Raw genomic sequence first — 20,691 nt, 5'->3', positions numbered from 1 at the left:
ATCATCCAGGACAAAGTGGGGATGATGCTTTCTCCCCCATGATGGAGACAAGGTCACAAGGCAAAAGTGAGAACTAAGTGTCTTGGGGAACAAAACATTGACATTTTGGGTCCTTGGCCAAAAACTCCCCAGATCTCCCATTGAGAACCTGCGGTTAATCATCAACAAAGACAAAACCCACAAATTGTGATAACTCCGAGCTCTGAGACAATAACGGGCGACCATCAGTCAGGATCTGTCCAGAAGCCAATATCCAGCTGCCGGGGGAAGGGCAGAAGCCTGGAGAATAAGGGGGAGAAGTGTGGAGAATAAGGGGCAGGAGTGTGGAGAATAAGGGACAGGAGTGTGGAGAATAAGGGGCAGGAGTGTGGAGAATAAGGGGCAGGAGTGTGGAGAATAAGGGGTCAGGAGTGTGGAGAATAAGGGGCAGAAGTGTGGAGAATAAGGGCCAGGAGTGTGGAGAATAAGGGGCAGAAGTGTGGAGAATAAGGGGCAGGAGTGTGGAGAATAAGGGGCAGGAGTGTGGAGAATAAGGGGCAGGAGTGTGGAGAATAAGGGGCAGAAGTGTGGAGAATAAGGGGCAAGAGTGTGGAGAATAAGGGGCAGGAGTGTGGAGAATAAGGGGCAGGAGTGTGGAGAATAAGGGGCAGGAGTGTGGAGAATAAGGGGCAGGAGTGTGGAGAATAAGGGGCAGGAGTGTGGAGAATAAGGGGTCAGGAGTGTGGAGAATAAGGGGCAGGAGTGTGGAGAATAAGGGGCAGGAGTGTGGAGAATAAGGGGCAGGAGTGTGGAGAATAAGGGGCAGGAGTGTGGAGAATAAGGGGTCAGGAGTGTGGAGAATAAGGGGCAGGAGTGTGGAGAATAAGGGGCAGGAGTGTGGAGAATAAGGGGTCAGGAGTGTGGAGAATAAGGGAGAGGAGTGTGGAGAATAAGGGGCAGGAGTGTGGAGAATAAGGGGCAGAAGTGTGGAGAATAAGGGGGCAGGAGTGTGGAGAATAAGGGGCAGGAGTGTGGAGAATAAGGGGCAGGAGTGTGGAGAATAAGGGGCAGGAGTGTGGAGAATAAGGGGCAGGAGTGTGGAGAATAAGGGGCAGAAGCGTGGAGAATAAGGGGCAAGAGTGTGGAGAATAAGGGGCAGGGGTGTGGAGAATAAGGGACAGAAGTGTGGAGAATAAGGGACAGGAGTGTGGAGAATAAGAGGTCAGGAGTGTGGAGAATAAGGGACAGGAGTGTGGAGAATAAGGGGCAGAAGTGTGGAGAATAAGGGGCAGAAGTGTGGAGAAAAAGGGACAGGAGTGTGGAGAATAAGGGACAGGAGTGTGGAGAAAAAGGGACAGGAGTGTGGAGAATAAGGGGTCAGGAGTGTGGAGAATAAGGGGCAAGAGTGTGGAGAATAAGGGGCAGTAGTGTGGAGAATAAGGGGCAGGGGTGTGGAGAATAAGGGACAGAAGTGTGGAGAATAAGGGACAGGAGTGTGGAGAATAAGGGGTCAGGAGTGTGGAGAATAAGGGTCAGGAGTGTGGAGAATAAGGGGCAGGAGTGTGGAGAATAAGGGGCAGGAGTGTGGAGAATAAGGGGTCAGGAGTGTGGAGAATAAGGGGTCAGGAGTGTGGAGAATAAGGGGCAGGAGTGTGGAGAATAAGGGGTCAGGAGTGTGGAGAATAAGGGGCAGGAGTGTGGAGAATAAGGGGCAGGAGTGTGGAGAATAAGGGGTCAGGAGTGTGGAGAATAAGGGGCAGGAGTGTGGAGAATAAGGGGCAGGAGTGTGGAGAATAAGGGGCAGGAGTGTGGAGAATAAGGGGCAGGAGTGTGGAGAATAAGGGGCAGGAGTGTGGAGAATAAGGGGCAGGAGTGTGGAGAATGAGGGGCAGGAGTGTGGAGAATAAGGGGCAGGAGTGTGGAGAATAAGGGGCAGGAGTGTGGAGAATAAGGGGCAGGAGTGTGGAGAATAAGGGGCAGGAGTGTGGAGAATGAGGGGCATAAGTGTGGAGAATAAGGGGCAGGAGTGTGTAGAATAAGGGGCAGGAGTGTGGAGAATAAGGGGCAGAAGTGTGGAGAATAAGGGGCAGGAGTGTGGAGAATAAGGGGCAGGAGTGTGGAGAATAAGGGGCAGGAGTGTGGAGAATAAGGGGCAGTAGTGTGGAGAATAAGGGGCAGGAGTGTGGAGAATAAGGGGCAGGAGTGTGGAGAATAAGGGGCAGCGCTGGGAATATTGAGGCGTCACAGAAACTTCATGGATTTGTCAATAAAATGTAAGAACTTCTGGAATGTTTATAATTGTCAGTAACCATAGAAACAGCGACTAAAAGAGCAAGAACACTGAAGAGGCAAAATGTGAAAAGCAAAACTTGTGTCAGTCTCAGAACTTTTAGCCATGACAGTACAGTAAATGTCTCCATAGGTTATATCAGTACTGGAGCGTTATAAGAGGCTGATATCAGTCACATATGGTGTAATGTCTGGAGGTTATATCAGTACTGGAGCGTTATAAGAGGCTGATATCAGTCACATATGGTGTAATGTCTGGAGGTTATATCAGTACTGGAGCGTTATAAGAGGCTGATATCAGTCACATATGGTGTAATGTCTGGAGGTTATATCAGTACTGGAGCGTTATAAGAGGCTGATATCAGTCACATATGATGTAATGTCTGGAGGTTATATCAGTACTGCAGCGTTATAAGAGGGGCTGATATCAGTCACATATGGTGTAATGTCTGGAGGTTATATCAGTACTGGAGCGTTATAAGAGGGGCTGATATCGGTCACATATCATGTAATGTCTGGAGGTAATATTAGTACTGGAGCGTTATAAGAGGGGCTGATATCAGTCACATATGGTGTAAAGTCTGGAGGTTATATCAGTACTGGAGCGTTATAAGAGGGGCTGATATCAGTCACATATGATGTAATGTCTGGAGGTTATATCACTACTGGAGCGTTATAAGAGGCTGATATCAGTCACATATGATGTAATGTCTGGAGGTTATATCAATACTGGAGCGTTATAAGAGGCTGATATCAGTCACATATGGTGTAATGTCTGGAGGTTATATCAGTCCTGGAGCGTTATAAGAGGCTGATATCAGTCACATATGGTGTAATGTCTGGACGTTATATCAGTACTGGAGCGTTATAAGAGGGGCTGATATCAGTCACATATGGTGTAATGTCTGGAGATTATATCAGTACTGGAGAGTTATAAGAGGCTAATATCAGTCACATATGGTGTAATGTCTGGAGGTTATATCAGTACTGGAGCGTTATAAGAGGCTGATATCAGTCACATATGGTGTAATTTCTGGAGGTTATATCAGTACTGGAGCGTTATAAGAGGCTGATATCAGTCACATATGGTGTAATATCTGGAGGTTATATCAGTACTGGAGCGTTATAAGAGGGGCTGATATCAGTTACATATGATGTAATGTCTGGAGGTTATATCAGTACTGGAGCGTTATAAGAGGCTGATATCAGTCACATATGGTGTAATGTCTGGAGGTTATATCAGTACTGGAGCGTTATAAGAGGCTGATATCAGTCACATATGGTGTAATATCTGGAGGTTATATCTGTACTGGAGCGTTATAAGAGGGGCTGATATCAGTCACATATGATGTAATGTCTGGAGGTTATATCAGTACTGGAGCGTTATAAGAGGCTGATATCAGTCACATATGATGTAATGTCTGGAGGTTATATCAGTACTGGAGCGTTATAAGAGGCTGATATCAGTCACATATGGTGTAATATCTGGAGGTTATATCAGTACTGGAGCGTTATAAGAGGGGCTGATATCAGTTACATATGATGTAATGTCTGGAGGTTATATCAGTACTGGAGCGTTATAAGAGGCTGATATCAGTCACATATGATGTAATTTCTGGAGGTTATATCAGTACTGGAGCGATATAAGAGGGGCTGATATCAGTCACATATGATGTAATGTCTGGAGGTTATATCAGTACTGGAGCGTTATAAGAGGGGCTGATATCAGTCACATATGATGTAATGTCTGGAGGTTATATCAGTACTGGAGCGTTATAAGAGGGGCTGATATCAGTCACATATGATGTACTGTCTGGAGGTTATATCAGTACTGGAGCGTTATAAGAGGCTGATATCAGTCACATATGGTGTAATGTCTGGAGGTTATATCAGTATTGGAGCGTTATAAGAGGCTGATATCAGTCACATATGGTGTAATGTCTGGAAGTTATATCAGTATTGGAGCGTTATAAGAGGGGCTGATATCAGTCACATATGATGTAATGTCTGGAGGTTATATCAGTGTTGGAGTGTTATAAGAGGGGCTGACATCAGTCGCATATCATGTAATGTCTGGAGGTTTTATCAGTACTGGAGCGTTATAAGAGGTGCTGATATCAGTCACATATGATGTAATGTCTGGAGGTTATATCAGTACTGGAGCGTTATAAGAGGGGCTGATATCAGTCACATATGATGTAATGTCAGGAGGTTATATCAGTACTGGAGCGTTATAAGAGGGGCTGATATCAGTCACATATGATGTACTGTCTGGAGGTTATATCAGTACTGGAGCGTTATAAGAGGCTGATATCAGTCACATATGGTGTAATGTCTGGAGGTTATATCAGTACTGGAGCGTTATAAGAGGCTGATATCAGTCACATATGGTGTAATGTCTGGAAGTTATATCAGTATTGGAGCGTTATAAGAGAGGCTGATATCAGTCACATATGATGTAATGTCTGGAGGTTATATCAGTGTTGGAGTGTTATAAGAGGGGCTGACATCAGTCGCATATCATGTAATGTCTGGAGGTTTTATCAGTACTGGAGCGTTATAAGAGGGGCTGATATCAGTCACATATGATGTAATGTCTGGAGGTTTTATCAGTACTGGAGCGTTATAAGAGGGGCTGATATCAGTCACATATGATGTAATGTCTGGAGGTTATATCAGTACTGGAGCGTTATAAGAGGGGCTGATATCAGTCACATATGGTATAATGTCTGGAGGTTATATCAGTACTGGAGCGTTATAAGAGGCTGATATCAGTCACATATGGTGTAATGTCTGGAGGTTATATCAGTACTGGAGCGTTATAAGAGGCTGATATCAGTCACATATGGTGTAATATCTGGAGGTTATATCTGTATTGGAGCGTTATAAGAGGGGCTGATATCAGTCACATATGTAATGTCTGGAGGTTATATCAGTACTGGAGCGTTAAAAGAGGGGCTGATATCAGTTACTTATGATGTAATGTCTGGAGGTTATATCAGTACTGGAGCGTTATAAGAGGCTGATATCAGTCACATATGATGTAATGTCTGGAGGTTATATCAGTACTGGAGCGTTATAAGAGGCTGATATCAGTCACATATGATGTAATGTCTGGAGGATATATCAGTACTGGAGCGTTATAAGAGGGGCTGATATCAGTCACATATGATGTAATGTCTGGAGGTTATATCAGTACTGGAGCGTTATAAGAGGGGCTGATATCAGTCACATATGATGTACTGTCTGGAGGTTATATCAGTACTGGAGCGTTATAAGAGGCTGATATCAGTCACATATGGTGTAATGTCTGGAGGTTATATCAGTACTGGAGCGTTATAAGAGACTGATATCAGTCACATATGGTGTAATGTCTGGAGGTTATATCAGTATTGGAGCGTTATAAGAGGGGCTGATATCAGTCACATATGATGTAATGTCTGGAGGTTATATCAGTGTTGGAGTGTTATAAGAGGGGCTGATATCAGTCGCATATCATGTAATGTCTGGAGGTTTTATCAGTACTGGAGCGTTATAAGAGGGGCTGATATCAGTCACATATGATGTAATGTCTGGAGGTTTTATCAGTACTGGAGCGTTATAAGAGGCTGATATCAGTCACATATGATGTAATGTCTGGAGGTTATATCAGTACTGGAACGTTATAAGAGGGGCTGATATCAGTCACATATGGTGTAATGTCTGGAGGTTATATCAGTACTGGAGCGTTAAAAGAGGCTGATAGCAGTCACATATGATGTAATGTCTGGAGGTAATATCAGTACTGCAGCGTTATAAGAGGGGCTGATATCAGTCACATATCATGTAATGTCTAGAGGTTAAATCAGTACTGGAGCGTTATAAGAGGGGCTGATATCAGTCACATATGGTGTAATGTCTGGAGGTTATATCAGTACTGGAGCGTTATAAGAGGGTCTGATATCCGTCACATATGGTGTAATGTCTGGAGGTAATATCAGTACTGGAGCGTTATAAGAGGGGCTGATATCCGTCACATATGGTGTAATGTCTGGAGGTTATATCACTACTTGAGCGTTATAAGAGGGGCTGATATCAGTCACATATGGTGTAATGTCTAGAGGTTATATCAGTACTGGAGCGTTATAAGAGGGGCTGATATCAGTCACATATGGTGTAATGTCTGGAGGTTAAATCAGTACTGGAACGTTAAAAGAGGGGCTGATATCAGTCACATATGGTGTAATGTCTGGAGGTTATATCAGTACTGGAGCGTTAAAAGAGGCTGATAGCAGTCACATATGGTGTAATGTCTGGAGGTAATATCAGTACTGGAGCGTTATAAGAGGGGCTGATATCAGTCACATATCATGTAATGTCTGGAGGTTATATCAGTACTGGAGCGTTATAAGAGGGGCTGATATCAGTCACATATGGTGTAATGTCTGGAGGTTATATCAGTACTGGAGCGTTATAAGAGGCTGATATCAGTCACATATGGTGTAATGTCTGGAGGTTATATCAGTACTGGAGCGTTATAAGAGGGGCTGATATCAGTCACATATGATGTAATGTCTGGAGGTTATATCAGTACTGGAGCGTTATAAGAGGCTGATATCAGTCACATATGGTGTAATGTCTGGAGGTTATATCAGTATTGGAGCGTTATAAGAGGGGCTGATATCAGTCACATATGATGTAATGTCTGGAGGTTATATCAGTACTGGAGCGTTATAAGAGGCTGATATCAGTCACATATGGTGTAATGTCTGGAGGTTATATCAGTATTGGAGCGTTATAAGAGGGGCTGATATCAGTCACATATGATGTAATGTCTGGAGGTTATATCAGTACTGGAGCGTTATAAGAGGCTGATATCAGTCACATATGATGTAATGTCTGGAGGTTATATCAGTGTTGGAGCGTTATAAGAGGAGCTGATATCAGTCACATATGGTGTAATGTCTGGAGGTTATATCAGTATTGGAGCGTTATAAGAGGGGCTGATATCAGTCACATATGATGTAATGTCTGGAGGTTATATCAGTACTGGAGCGTTATAAGAGTCTGATATCAGTCACATATGATGTAATGTCTGGAGGTTATATCAGTATTGGAGCGTTATAAGAGGGGCTGATATCAGTCACATATGATGTAATGTCTGGAGGTTATATCAGTACTGGAGCGTTATAAGAGGCTGATATCAGTCACATATGATGTAATGTCTGGAGGTTATATCAGTACTGGAGCGTTATAAGAGGGGCTGACATCAGTCGCATATCATGTAATGTCTGGAGGTTTTATCAGTACTGGAGAGTGATAAGAGGCTGATATCAGTCACATATGGTGTAATATCTGGAGGTTTTATCAGTACTGGAGCGTTATAAGAGAGGCTGATATCAGTCACATATGATGTAATGTCTGGAGGTTATATCAGTACTGGAGCGTTATAAGAGGCTGATATCAGTCACATATGATGTAATGTCTGGAGGTTATATCAGTACTGGAGCGTTATAAGAGAGGCTGATATCAGTCACATATGATGTAATGTCTGGAGGTTATATCAGTACTGGAGCGTTATAAGAGGCTGATATCAGTCACATATGGTGTAATGTCTGGAGGTTATATCAGTACTGGAGCGTTATAAGAGGCTGATATCAGTCACATATGGTGTAATGTCTGGAGGTTATATCAGTACTGGAGCGTTATAAGAGGCTGATATCAGTCACATATGGTGTAATTTCTGGAGGTTATATCAGTACTGGAGCGTTATAAGAGGCTGATATCAGTCACATATGGTGTAATATCTGGAGGTTATATCAGTACTGGAGCGTTATAAGAGGGGCTGATATCAGTTACATATGATGTAATGTCTGGAGGTTATATCAGTACTGGAGCGTTATAAGAGGCTGATATCAGTCACATATGGTGTAATGTCTGGAGGTTATATCAGTACTGGAGCGTTATAAGAGGCTGATATCAGTCACATATGGTGTAATATCTGGAGGTTATATCTGTACTGGAGCGTTATAAGAGGGGCTGATATCAGTCACATATGATGTAATGTCTGGAGGTTATATCAGTACTGGAGCGTTATAAGAGGCTGATATCAGTCACATATGATGTAATGTCGGGAGGTTATATCAGTACTGGAGCGTTATAAGAGGCTGATATCAGTCACATATGGTGTAATATCTGGAGGTTATATCAGTACTGGAGCGTTATAAGAGGGGCTGATATCAGTTACATATGATGTAATGTCTGGAGGTTATATCAGTACTGGAGCGTTATAAGAGGCTGATATCAGTCACATATGATGTAATTTCTGGAGGTTATATCAGTACTGGAGCGATATAAGAGGGGCTGATATCAGTCACATATGATGTAATGTCTGGAGGTTATATCAGTACTGGAGCGTTATAAGAGGGGCTGATATCAGTCACATATGATGTAATGTCTGGAGGTTATATCAGTACTGGAGCGTTATAAGAGGGGCTGATATCAGTCACATATGATGTACTGTCTGGAGGTTATATCAGTACTGGAGCGTTATAAGAGGCTGATATCAGTCACATATGGTGTAATGTCTGGAGGTTATATCAGTACTGGAGCGTTATAAGAGGCTGATATCAGTCACATATGGTGTAATGTCTGGAAGTTATATCAGTATTGGAGCGTTATAAGAGGGGCTGATATCAGTCACATATGATGTAATGTCTGGAGGTTATATCAGTGTTGGAGTGTTATAAGAGGGGCTGACATCAGTCGCATATCATGTAATGTCTGGAGGTTTTATCAGTACTGGAGCGTTATAAGAGGGGCTGATATCAGTCACATATGATGTAATGTCTGGAGGTTTTATCAGTACTGGAGCGTTATAAGAGGGGCTGATATCAGTCACATATGATGTAATGTCTGGAGGTTATATCAGTACTGGAGCGTTATAAGAGGCTGATATCAGTCACATATGATGTAATGTCTGGAGGTTATATCAGTACTGGAGCGTTATAAGAGGCTGATATCAGTCACATATGGTGTAATATCTGGAGGTTATATCAGTACTGGAGCGTTATAAGAGGGGCTGATATCAGTTACATATGATGTAATGTCTGGAGGTTATATCAGTACTGGAGCGTTATAAGAGGCTGATATCAGTCACATATGATGTAATTTCTGGAGGTTATATCAGTACTGGAGCGATATAAGAGGGGCTGATATCAGTCACATATGATGTAATGTCTGGAGGTTATATCAGTACTGGAGCGTTATAAGAGGGGCTGATATCAGTCACATATGATGTAATGTCTGGAGGTTATATCAGTACTGGAGCGTTATAAGAGGGGCTGATATCAGTCACATATGATGTACTGTCTGGAGGTTATATCAGTACTGGAGCGTTATAAGAGGCTGATATCAGTCACATATGGTGTAATGTCTGGAGGTTATATCAGTACTGGAGCGTTATAAGAGGCTGATATCAGTCACATATGGTGTAATGTCTGGAAGTTATATCAGTATTGGAGCGTTATAAGAGGGGCTGATATCAGTCACATATGATGTAATGTCTGGAGGTTATATCAGTGTTGGAGTGTTATAAGAGGGGCTGACATCAGTCGCATATCATGTAATGTCTGGAGGTTTTATCAGTACTGGAGCGTTATAAGAGGGGCTGATATCAGTCACATATGATGTAATGTCTGGAGGTTTTATCAGTACTGGAGCGTTATAAGAGGGGCTGATATCAGTCACATATGATGTAATGTCTGGAGGTTATATCAGTACTGGAGCGTTATAAGAGGGGCTGATATCAGTCACATATGGTATAATGTCTGGAGGTTATATCAGTACTGGAGCGTTATAAGAGGCTGATATCAGTCACATATGGTGTAATGTCTGGAGGTTATATCAGTACTGGAGCGTTATAAGAGGCTGATATCAGTCACATATGGTGTAATATCTGGAGGTTATATCTGTACTGGAGCGTTATAAGAGGGGCTGATATCAGTCACATATGATGTAATGTCTGGAGGTTATATCAGTACTGGAGCGTTATAAGAGGCTGATATCAGTCACATATGATGTAATGTCTGGAGGTTATATCAGTACTGGAGCGTTATAAGAGGGGCTGATATCAGTCACATATGATGTAGTGTCTGGAGGTTATATCAGTACTGGAGCGTTATAAGAGGGGCTGATATCAGTCACATATGATGTACTGTCTGGAGGTTATATCAGTACTGGAGCGTTATAAGAGGCTGATATCAGTCACATATGGTGTAATGTCTGGAGGTTATATCAGTACTGGAGCGTTATAAGAGGCTGATATCAGTCACATATGGTGTAATGTCTGGAAGTTATATCAGTATTGGAGCGTTATAAGAGGGGCTGATATCAGTCACATGTGATGTAATGTCTGGAGGTTATATCAGTGTTGGAGTGTTATAAGAGGGGCTGACATCAGTCGCATATCATGTAATGTCTGGAGGTTTTATCAGTACTGGAGCGTTATAAGAGGGGCTGATATCAGTCACATATGATGTAATGTCTGGAGGTTTTATCAGTACTGGAGCGTTATAAGAGGGGCTGATATCAGTCACATATGATGTAATGTCTGGAGGTTATATCAGTACTGGAGCGTTATAAGAGGGGCTGATATCAGTCACATATGGTATAATGTCTGGAGGTTATATCAGTACTGGAGCGTTATAAGAGGCTGATATCAGTCACATATGGTGTAATGTCTGGAGGTTATATCAGTACTGGAGCGTTATAAGAGGCTGATATCAGTCACATATGGTGTAATATCTGGAGGTTATATCTGTACTGGAGCGTTATAAGAGGGGCTGATATCAGTCACATATGATGTAATGTCTGGAGGTTATATCAGTACTTGAGCGTTATAAGAGGCTGATATCAGTCACATATGATGTAATGTCTGGAGGTTATATCAGTACTGGAGCGTTATAAGAGGGGCTGATATCAGTCACATATGATGTAGTGTCTGGAGGTTATATCAGTACTGGAGCGTTATAAGAGGGGCTGATATCAGTCACATATGATGTACTGTCTGGAGGTTATATCAGTACTGGAGCGTTATAAGAGGCTGATATCAGTCACATATAGTGTAATGTCTGGAGGTTATATCAGTACTGGAGCGTTATAAGAGGCTGATATCAGTCACATATGGTGTAATGTCTGGAGGTTATATCAGTATTGGAGCGTTATAAGAGGGGCTGATATCAGTCACATATGATGTAATGTCTGGAGGTTATATCAGTGTTGGAGTGTTATAAGAGGGGCTGATATCAGTCGCATATCATGTAATGTCTGGAGGTTTTATCAGTACTGGAGCGTTATAAGAGGGGCTGATATCAGTCACATATGATGTAATGTCTGGAGGTTTTATCAGTACTGGAGCGTTATAAGAGGGGCTGATATCAGTCACATATGATGTAATGTCTGGAGGTTATATCAGTACTGGAACGTTATAAGAGGGGCTGATATCAGTCACATATGGTGTAATGTCTGGAGGTTATATCAGTACTGGAGCGTTAAAAGAGGCTGATAGCAGTCACATATGATGTAATGTCTGGAGGTAATATCAGTACTGCAGCGTTATAAGAGGGGCTGATATCAGTCACATATGATGTACTGTCTGGAGGTTATATCAGTACTGGAGCGTTATAAGAGGCTGATATCAGTCACATATGGTGTAATGTCTGGAGGTTATATCAGTACTGGAGCGTTATAAGAGGCTGATATCAGTCACATATGGTGTAATGTCTGGAAGTTATATCAGTATTGGAGCGTTATAAGAGGGGCTGATATCAGTCACATATGATGTAATGTCTGGAGGTTATATCAGTGTTGGAGTGTTATAAGAGGGGCTGATATCAGTCACATATGATGTAATGTCTGGAGGTTTTATCAGTACTGGAGCGTTATAAGAGGGGCTGATATCAGTCACATATGATGTAATGTCTGGAGGTTATATCAGTACTGGAGCGTTATAAGAGGGGCTGATATCAGTCACATATGGTATAATGTCTGGAGGTTATATCAGTACTGGAGCGTTATAAGAGGCTGATATCAGTCACATATGGTGTAATGTCTGGAGGTTATATCAGTACTGGAGCGTTATAAGAGGCTGATATCAGTCACATATGGTGTAATATCTGGAGGTTATATCTGTACTGGAGCGTTATAAGAGGGGCTGATATCAGTCACATATGATGTAATGTCTGGAGGTTATATCAGTACTGGAGCGTTATAAGAGGCTGATATCAGTCACATATGATGTAATGTCTGGAGGTTATATCAGTACTGGAGCGTTATAAGAGGGGCTGATATCAGTCACATATGATGTAGTGTCTGGAGGTTATATAAGTACTGGAGCGTTATAAGAGGGGCTGATATCAGTCACATATGATGTACTGTCTGGAGGTTATATCAGTACTGGAGCGTTATAAGAGGCTGATATCAGTCACATATGGTGTAATGTCTGGAGGTTATATCAGTACTGGAGCGTTATAAGAGGCTGATATCAGTCACATATGGTGTAATGTCTGGAGGTTATATCAGTATTGGAGCGTTATAAGAGGGGCTGATATCAGTCACATATGATGTAATGTCTGGAGGTTATATCAGTGTTGGAGTGTTATAAGAGGGGCTGATATCAGTCGCATATCATGTAATGTCTGGAGGTTTTATCAGTACTGGAGCGTTATAAGAGGGGCTGATATCAGTCACATATGATGTAATGTCTGGAGGTTTTATCAGTACTGGAGCGTTATAAGAGGGGCTGATATCAGTCACATATGATGTAATGTCTGGAGGTTATATCAGTACTGGAACGTTATAAGAGGGGCTGATATCAGTCACATATGGTGTAATGTCTGGAGGTTATATCAGTACTGGAGCGTTAAAAGAGGCTGATAGCAGTCACATATGATGTAATGTCTGGAGGTAATATCAGTACTGCAGCGTTATAAGAGGGGCTGATATCAGTCACATATCATGTAATGTCTAGAGGTTAAATCAGCACTGGAGCGTTATAAGAGGGGCTGATATCAGTCACATATGGTGTAATGTCTGGAGGTTATATCAGTACTGGAGCGTTATAAGAGGCTGATATCAGTCACATATGGTGTAATGTCTGGAGGTTATATCAGTATTGGAGCGTTATAAGAGGGGCTGATATCAGTCACATATGTAATGTCTGGAGGTTATATCAGTACTGGAGCGTTATAAGAGCCTGATATCAGTCACATATGGTGTAATGTCTGGAGGTTATATCAGTATTGGAGCGTTATAAGAGGGGCTGATATCAGTCACATATGATGTAATGTCTGGAGGTTATATCAGTACTGGAGCGTTATAAGTGGCTGATATCAGTCACATATGATGTAATGTCTGGAGGTTATATCAGTGTTGGAGCGTTATAAGAGGAGCTGATATCAGTCACATATGGTGTAATGTCTGGAGGTTATATCAGTATTGGAGCGTTATAAGAGGGGCTGATATCAGTCACATATGATGTAATGTCTGGAGGTTATATCAGTACTGGAGCGTTGTAAGAGGCTGATATCAGTCACATATGATGTAATGTCTGGAGGTTATATCAGTATTGGAGCGTTATAAGAGGGGCTGATATCAGTCACATATGATGTAATGTCTGGAGGTTATATCAGTACTGGAGCGTTATAAGAGGCTGATATCAGTCACATATGATGTAATGTCTGGAGGTTATATCAGTACTGGAGCGTTATAAGAGGGGCTGACATCAGTCGCATATCATGTAATGTCTGGAGGTTTTATCAGTACTGGAGAGTTATAAGAGGCTGATATCAGTCACATATGGTGTAATATCTGGAGGTTTTATCAGTACTGAAGCGTTATAAGAGAGGCTGATATCAGTCACATATGATGTAATGTCTGGAGGTTATATCAGTACTGGAGCGTTATAAGAGGGGCTGATATCAGTCACATATGATGTAATGTCTGGAGGTTTTATCAGTACTGGAGTGTTATAAGAGGGGCTGATATCAGTCGCATATCATGTAATGTCTGGAGGTTTTATCAGTACTGGAGCGTTATAAGAGGGGCTGATATCAGTCACATATGATGTAATGTCTGGAGGTTTTATCAGTACTGGAGCGTTATAAGAGGGGCTGATATCAGTCACATATGGTGTAATGTCTGGAGGTTATATCAGTACTGGAGCGTTATAAGAGGGGCTGATATCAGTCACATATGATGTAATGTCTGGATGTTATATCAGTACTGGAACGTTATAAGAGGGGCTGATATCAGTCACATATGGTGTAATGTCTGGAGGTAATATCAGTACTGGAGCGTTATAAGAGGGGCTGATATCAGTCACATATCATGTAATGTCTGGAGGTTAAATCAGTACTGGAGCGTTATAAGAGGGGCTGATATCAGTCACATATGGTGTAATGTCTGGAGTTTATATCAGTACTGGAGCGTTATAAGAGGCTGATATCAGTCACATATGGTGTAATGTCGAGGTTATATCAGTACTGGAGCGTTATAAGAGGGGCTGATATCAGTCATATATGATGTAATGTCTGGAGGTTATATCAGTACTGGAGCGTTATAAGAGGCTGATATCAGTCACATATGGTGTAATGTCTGGAGGTTATATCAGTATTGGAGCGTTATAAGAGGGGCTGATATCAGTCACATATGTAATGTCTGGAGGTTATATCAGTACTGGAGCGTTATAAGAGCCTGATATCAGTCACATATGGTGTAATGTCTGGAGGTTATATCAGTATTGGAGCGTTATAAGAGGGGCTGATATCAGTCACATATGATGTAATGTCTGGAGGTTATATCAGTACTGGAGCGTTATAAGAGGCTGATATCAGTCACATATGATGCAATGTCTGGAGGTTATATCAGTGTTGGAGCGTTATAAGAGGAGCTGATATCAGTCACATATGGTGTAATGTCTGGAGGTTTTATCAGTACTGGAGAGTTATAAGAGGCTGATATCAGTCACATATGGTGTAATATCTGGAGGTTTTATCAGTACTGGAGCGTTATAAGAGAGGCTGATATCAGTCACATATGATGTAATGTCTGGAGGTTATATCAGTACTGGAGCGTTATAAGAGGCTGATATCAGTCACATATGATGTAATGTCTGGAGGTTATATCAGTACTGGAGCGTTATAAGAGAGGCTGAAATCAGTCACATATGATGTAATGTCTGGAGGTTATATCAGTACTGGAGCGTTATAAGAGGCTGATATCAGTCACATATGGTGTAATGTGTGGAGGTTATATCAGTACTGGAGCGTTATAAGAGGATGATATCAGTCACATATGATGTAATGTCTGGAGGTTATATCAGTACTGGAGCGTTATAAGAGGCTGATATCAGTCACATATGGTGTAATGTCTGGAGGTTATATCAGTACTGGAGCGTTATAAGAGGCTGATATCAGTCACATATGGTGTAATTTCTGGAGGTTATATCAGTACTGGAGCGTTATAAGAGGCTGATATCAGTCACATATGGTGTAATATCTGGAGGTTATATCTGTACTGGAGCGTTATAAGAGGGGCTGATATCAGTCACATATGATGTAATGTCTGGAGGTTATATCAGTACTGGAGCGTTATGAGAGGGGCTGATATCAATTACATATGATGTAATGTCTGGAGGTTATATCAGTACTGGAGCGTTATAAGAGGCTGATATCAGTCACATATGATGTAATGTCTGGAGGTAATATCAGTACTGGAGCGTTATAAGAGGGGCTGATATCAGTCACATATGATGTAATGTCTGGAGGTTATATCAGTACTGGAGCGTTATAAGAGGGGCTGATATCAGTCACATATGATGTAATGTCTGGAGGTTATATCAGTACTGGAGCGTTATAAGAGGGGCTGATATCAGTCACATATGATATACTGTCTGGAGGTTATATCAGTACTGGAGCGTTATAAGAGGCTGATATCAGTCACATATGGTGTAATGTCTGGAGGTTATATCAGTACTGGAGCGTTATAAGAGGCTGATATCAGTCACATATGATGTAATGTCTGGAGGTTTTATCAGTACTGGAGCGTTATAAGAGGGGCTGATATCAGTCACATATAATGTAATGTCTGGAGGTTATATCAGTACTGGAGCGTTATAAGAGGGGCTGATATCTGTCACATATCGCGTAATGTCTGGAGGTTTTATCAGTACTGGAGCGTTATAAGAGGGGCTGATATCAGTCACATATCATGTAATGTCTGGAGGTTATATCAGTACTGGAGCGTTATAAGAGGCTGATATCAGTCACATATGATGTAATGTCTGGAGGTTATATCAGTACTGGAGCGTTATAAGAGAGGCTGATATCAGTCACATATGATGTAATGTCTGGAGGTTATATCAGTACTGGAGCATTATAAGAGGCTGATATCAGTCACATATGGTGTAATGTCTGGAGGTTATATCAGTACTGGAGCGTTATAAGAGGCTGATATCAGTCACATATGATGTAATATCTGGAGGTTATATCAGTACTGGAGCGATATGTAAGAGGGGCTGATATCAGTCACATATGGTATAATGTCTGGAGGTTATATCAGTACTGGAGCGTTATAAGAGGCTGATATCAGTCACATATGGTGTAATGTCTGGAGGTTATATCAGTACTGGAGCGTTATAAGAGGCTGATATCAGTCACATATAGTGTAATATCTGGAGGTTATATCTGTACTGGAGCGTTATAAGAGGGGCTGATATCAGTCACATATGATGTAATGTCTGGAGGTTATATCAGTACTGGAGCGTTATAAGAGGGGCTGATATCAGTTACATATGATGTAATGTCTGGAGGTTATATCAGTACTGGAGCGTTATAAGAGGCTGATATCAGTCACATATGATGTAATGTCTGGAGGTTTTATCAGTACTGGAGCGTTATTAGAGGGGCTGATATCAGTTACATATGATGTAATGTCTGGAGGTTATATCAGTGCTGGAGCGTTATAAGAGGCTGATATCAGTCACATATGATGTAATGTCTGGAGGTTATATCAGTACTGGAGCGTTATAAGAGGGGCTGATATCAGTCACATATGATGTAATGTCTGTAGGTTATATCAGTACTCCAGCGTTATAAGAGGGGCTGATATCAGTCACATATGATGTACTGTCTGGAGGTTATATCAGTACTGGAGCGTTATAAGAGGCTGATATCAGTCACATATGATGTAATGTCTGGAGGTTATATCAGTACTGGAGCGTTATAAGAGTGGCTGATATCAGTCACATATGATGTAATGTCTGGAGGTTATATCAGTACTGGAGCGTTATAAGAGGCTGATATCAGTCACATATGGTGTAATGTCTGGAGGATATATCAGTACTGGAGCGTTATAAGAGGCTGATATCAGTCACATATGATGTAATGTCTGGAGGTTATATCAGTACTGGAGCGTTATAAGAGGCTGATATCAGTCACATATGGTGTAATGTCTGGAGGTTATATCAGTACTGGAGCGTTATAAGAGGCTGATATCAGTCACATATGGTGTAATTTCTGGAGGTTATATCAGTACTGGAGCGTTATAAGAGGCTGATATCAGTCACATATGGTGTAATATCTGGAGGTTATATCTGTACTGGAGCGTTATAAGAGGGGCTGATATCAGTCACATATGATGTAATGTCTGGAGGTTATATCAGTACTGGAGCGTTATAAGAGGGGCTGATATCAGTTACATATGATGTAATGTCAGGAGGTTATATCAGTACTGGAGCGTTATAAGAGGCTGACATCAGTCACATATGATGTAATGTCTGGAGGTTATATCAGTACTGGAGCGTTATAAGAGGGGCTGATATCAGTCACATATGATGTAATGTCTGGAGGTTATATCAGTACTGGAGCGTTATAAGAGGGGCTGATATCAGTCACATATGATGTAATGTCTGGAGGTTATATCAGTACTGGAGCGTTATAAGAGGGGCTGATATCAGTCACATATGATGTACTGTCTGGAGGTTATATCAGTACTGGAGCGTTATAAGAGGCTGATATCAGTCACATATGGTGTAATGTCTGGAGGTTATATCAGTACTGGAGCGTTGTAAGAGGCTGATATCAGTCACATATGGTGTAATGTCTGGAGGTTATATCAGTATTGGAGCGTTATAAGAGGGGCTGATATCAGTCACATATGATGTAATGTCTGTGGGTTATATCAGTACTGGAGCGTTATAAGAGGGGCTGATATCAGTCACATATGATGTACTGTCTGGAGGTTATATCAGTACTGGAGCGTTAAAAGAGGCTGATAGCAGTCACATATGATGTAATGTCTGGAGGTAATATCAGTACTGCAGCGTTATAAGAGGGGCTGATATCAGTCACATATCATGTAATGTCTAGAGGTTAAATCAGTACTGGAGCGTTATAAGAGGGGCTGATATCAGTCACATATGGTGTAATGTCTGGAGGTTATATCAGTACTGGAGCGTTATAAGAGGCTGATATCAGTCACATATGGTGTAATGTCTGGAGGTTATATCAGTACTGGAGCGTTATAAGAGGGGCTGATATCAGTCACATATGTAATGTCTGGAGGTTATATCAGTACTGGAGCGTTATAAGAGCCTGATATCAGTCACATATGGTGTAATGTCTGGAGGTTATATCAGTATTGGAGCGTTATAAGAGGGGCTGATATCAGTCACATATGATGTAATGTCTGGAGGTTATATCAGTACTGGAGCGTTATAAGTGGCTGATATCAGTCACATATGATGTAATGTCTGGAGGTTATATCAGTGTTGGAGCGTTATAAGAGGAGCTGATATCAGTCACATATGGTGTAATGTCTGGAGGTTATATCAGTATTGGAGCGTTATAAGAGGGGCTGATATCAGTCACATATGATGTAATGTCTGGAGGTTATATCAGTACTGGAGCGTTATAAGAGGCTGATATCAGTCACATATGATGTAATGTCTGGAGGTTATATCAGTATTGGAGCGTTATAAGAGGGGCTGATATCAGTCACATATGATGTGTTGTCTGGAGGTTATATCAGTACTGGAGCGTTATAAGAGGCTGATATCAGTCACATATGATGTAATGTCTGGAGGTTATATCAGTACTGGAGCGTTATAAGAGGGGCTGACATCAGTCGCATATCATGTAATGTCTGGAGGTTTTATCAGTACTGGAGAGTTATAAGAGGCTGATATCAGTCACATATGGTGTAATATCTGGAGGTTTTATCAGTACTGGAGCGTTATAAGAGAGGCTGATATCAGTCACATATGATGTAATGTCTGGAGGTTATATCAGTACTGGAGCGTTATAAGAGGGGCTGATATCAGTCACATATGATGTAATGTCTGGAGGTTTTATCAGTACTGGAGTGTTATAAGAGGGGCTGATATCAGTCGCATATCATGTAATGTCTGGAGGTTTTATCAGTACTGGAGCGTTATAAGAGGGGCTGATATCAGTCACATATGATGTAATGTCTGGAGGTTTTATCAGTACTGGAGCGTTATAAGAGGGGCTGATATCAGTCACATATGGTGTAATGTCTGGAGGTTATATCAGTACTGGAGCGTTATAAGAGGGGCTGATATCAGTCACATATGATGTAATGTCTGGAGGTTATATCAGTACTGGAGCGTTATAAGAGGGGCTGATATCAGTCACATATGGTGTAATGTCTGGAGGTAATATCAGTACTGGAGCGTTATAAGAGGGGCTGATATCAGTCACATATCATGTAATGTCTGGAGGTTAAATCAGTACTGGAGCGTTATAAGAGGGGCTGATATCAGTCACATATGGTGTAATGTCTGGAGTTTATATCAGTACTGGAGCGTTATAAGAGGCTGATATCAGTCACATATGGTGTAATGTCGAGGTTATATCAGTACTGGAGCGTTATAAGAGGGGCTGATATCAGTCATATATGATGTAATGTCTGGAGGTTATATCAGTACTGGAGCGTTATAAGAGGCTGATATCAGTCACATATGGTGTAATGTCTGGAGGTTATATCAGTATTGGAGCGTTATAAGAGGGGCTGATATCAGTCACATATGTAATGTCTGGAGGTTATATCAGTACTGGAGCGTTATAAGAGCCTGATATCAGTCACATATGGTGTAATGTCTGGAGGTTATATCAGTATTGGAGCGTTATAAGAGGGGCTGATATCAGTCACATATGATGTAATGTCTGGAGGTTATATCAGTACTGGAGCGTTATAAGAGGCTGATATCAGTCACATATGATGCAATGTCTGGAGGTTATATCAGTGTTGGAGCGTTATAAGAGGAGCTGATATCAGTCACATATGGTGTAATGTCTGGAGGTTTTATCAGTACTGGAGAGTTATAAGAGGCTGATATCAGTCACATATGGTGTAATATCTGGA

The 20,691-nt window shown here is 41.6% G+C and overlaps 1 protein-coding gene across 8 annotated transcripts in view; it reads right to left on the bottom strand.

The window, feature by feature from the left end:
• LOC141206900 (inter-alpha-trypsin inhibitor heavy chain H3-like) overlaps nucleotides 1-20,691 on the bottom strand; it is a 395,905-nt gene that overhangs the window by 186,059 nt on the left and 189,155 nt on the right. The window lies entirely within an intron of this gene.

The sequence above is a fragment of the Phyllobates terribilis genome, unplaced genomic scaffold (assembly GCF_046119375.1).
Source record: "Phyllobates terribilis strain yellow unplaced genomic scaffold, ASM4611937v1 Scaffold_143__1_contigs__length_4665640, whole genome shotgun sequence".
NCBI classification, from domain to species: Eukaryota; Metazoa; Chordata; class Amphibia; order Anura; family Dendrobatidae; genus Phyllobates; species Phyllobates terribilis.
Note: the sequence above shows the minus strand (reverse complement) of the source record. Positions and strands in the feature narration are given on the sequence as shown.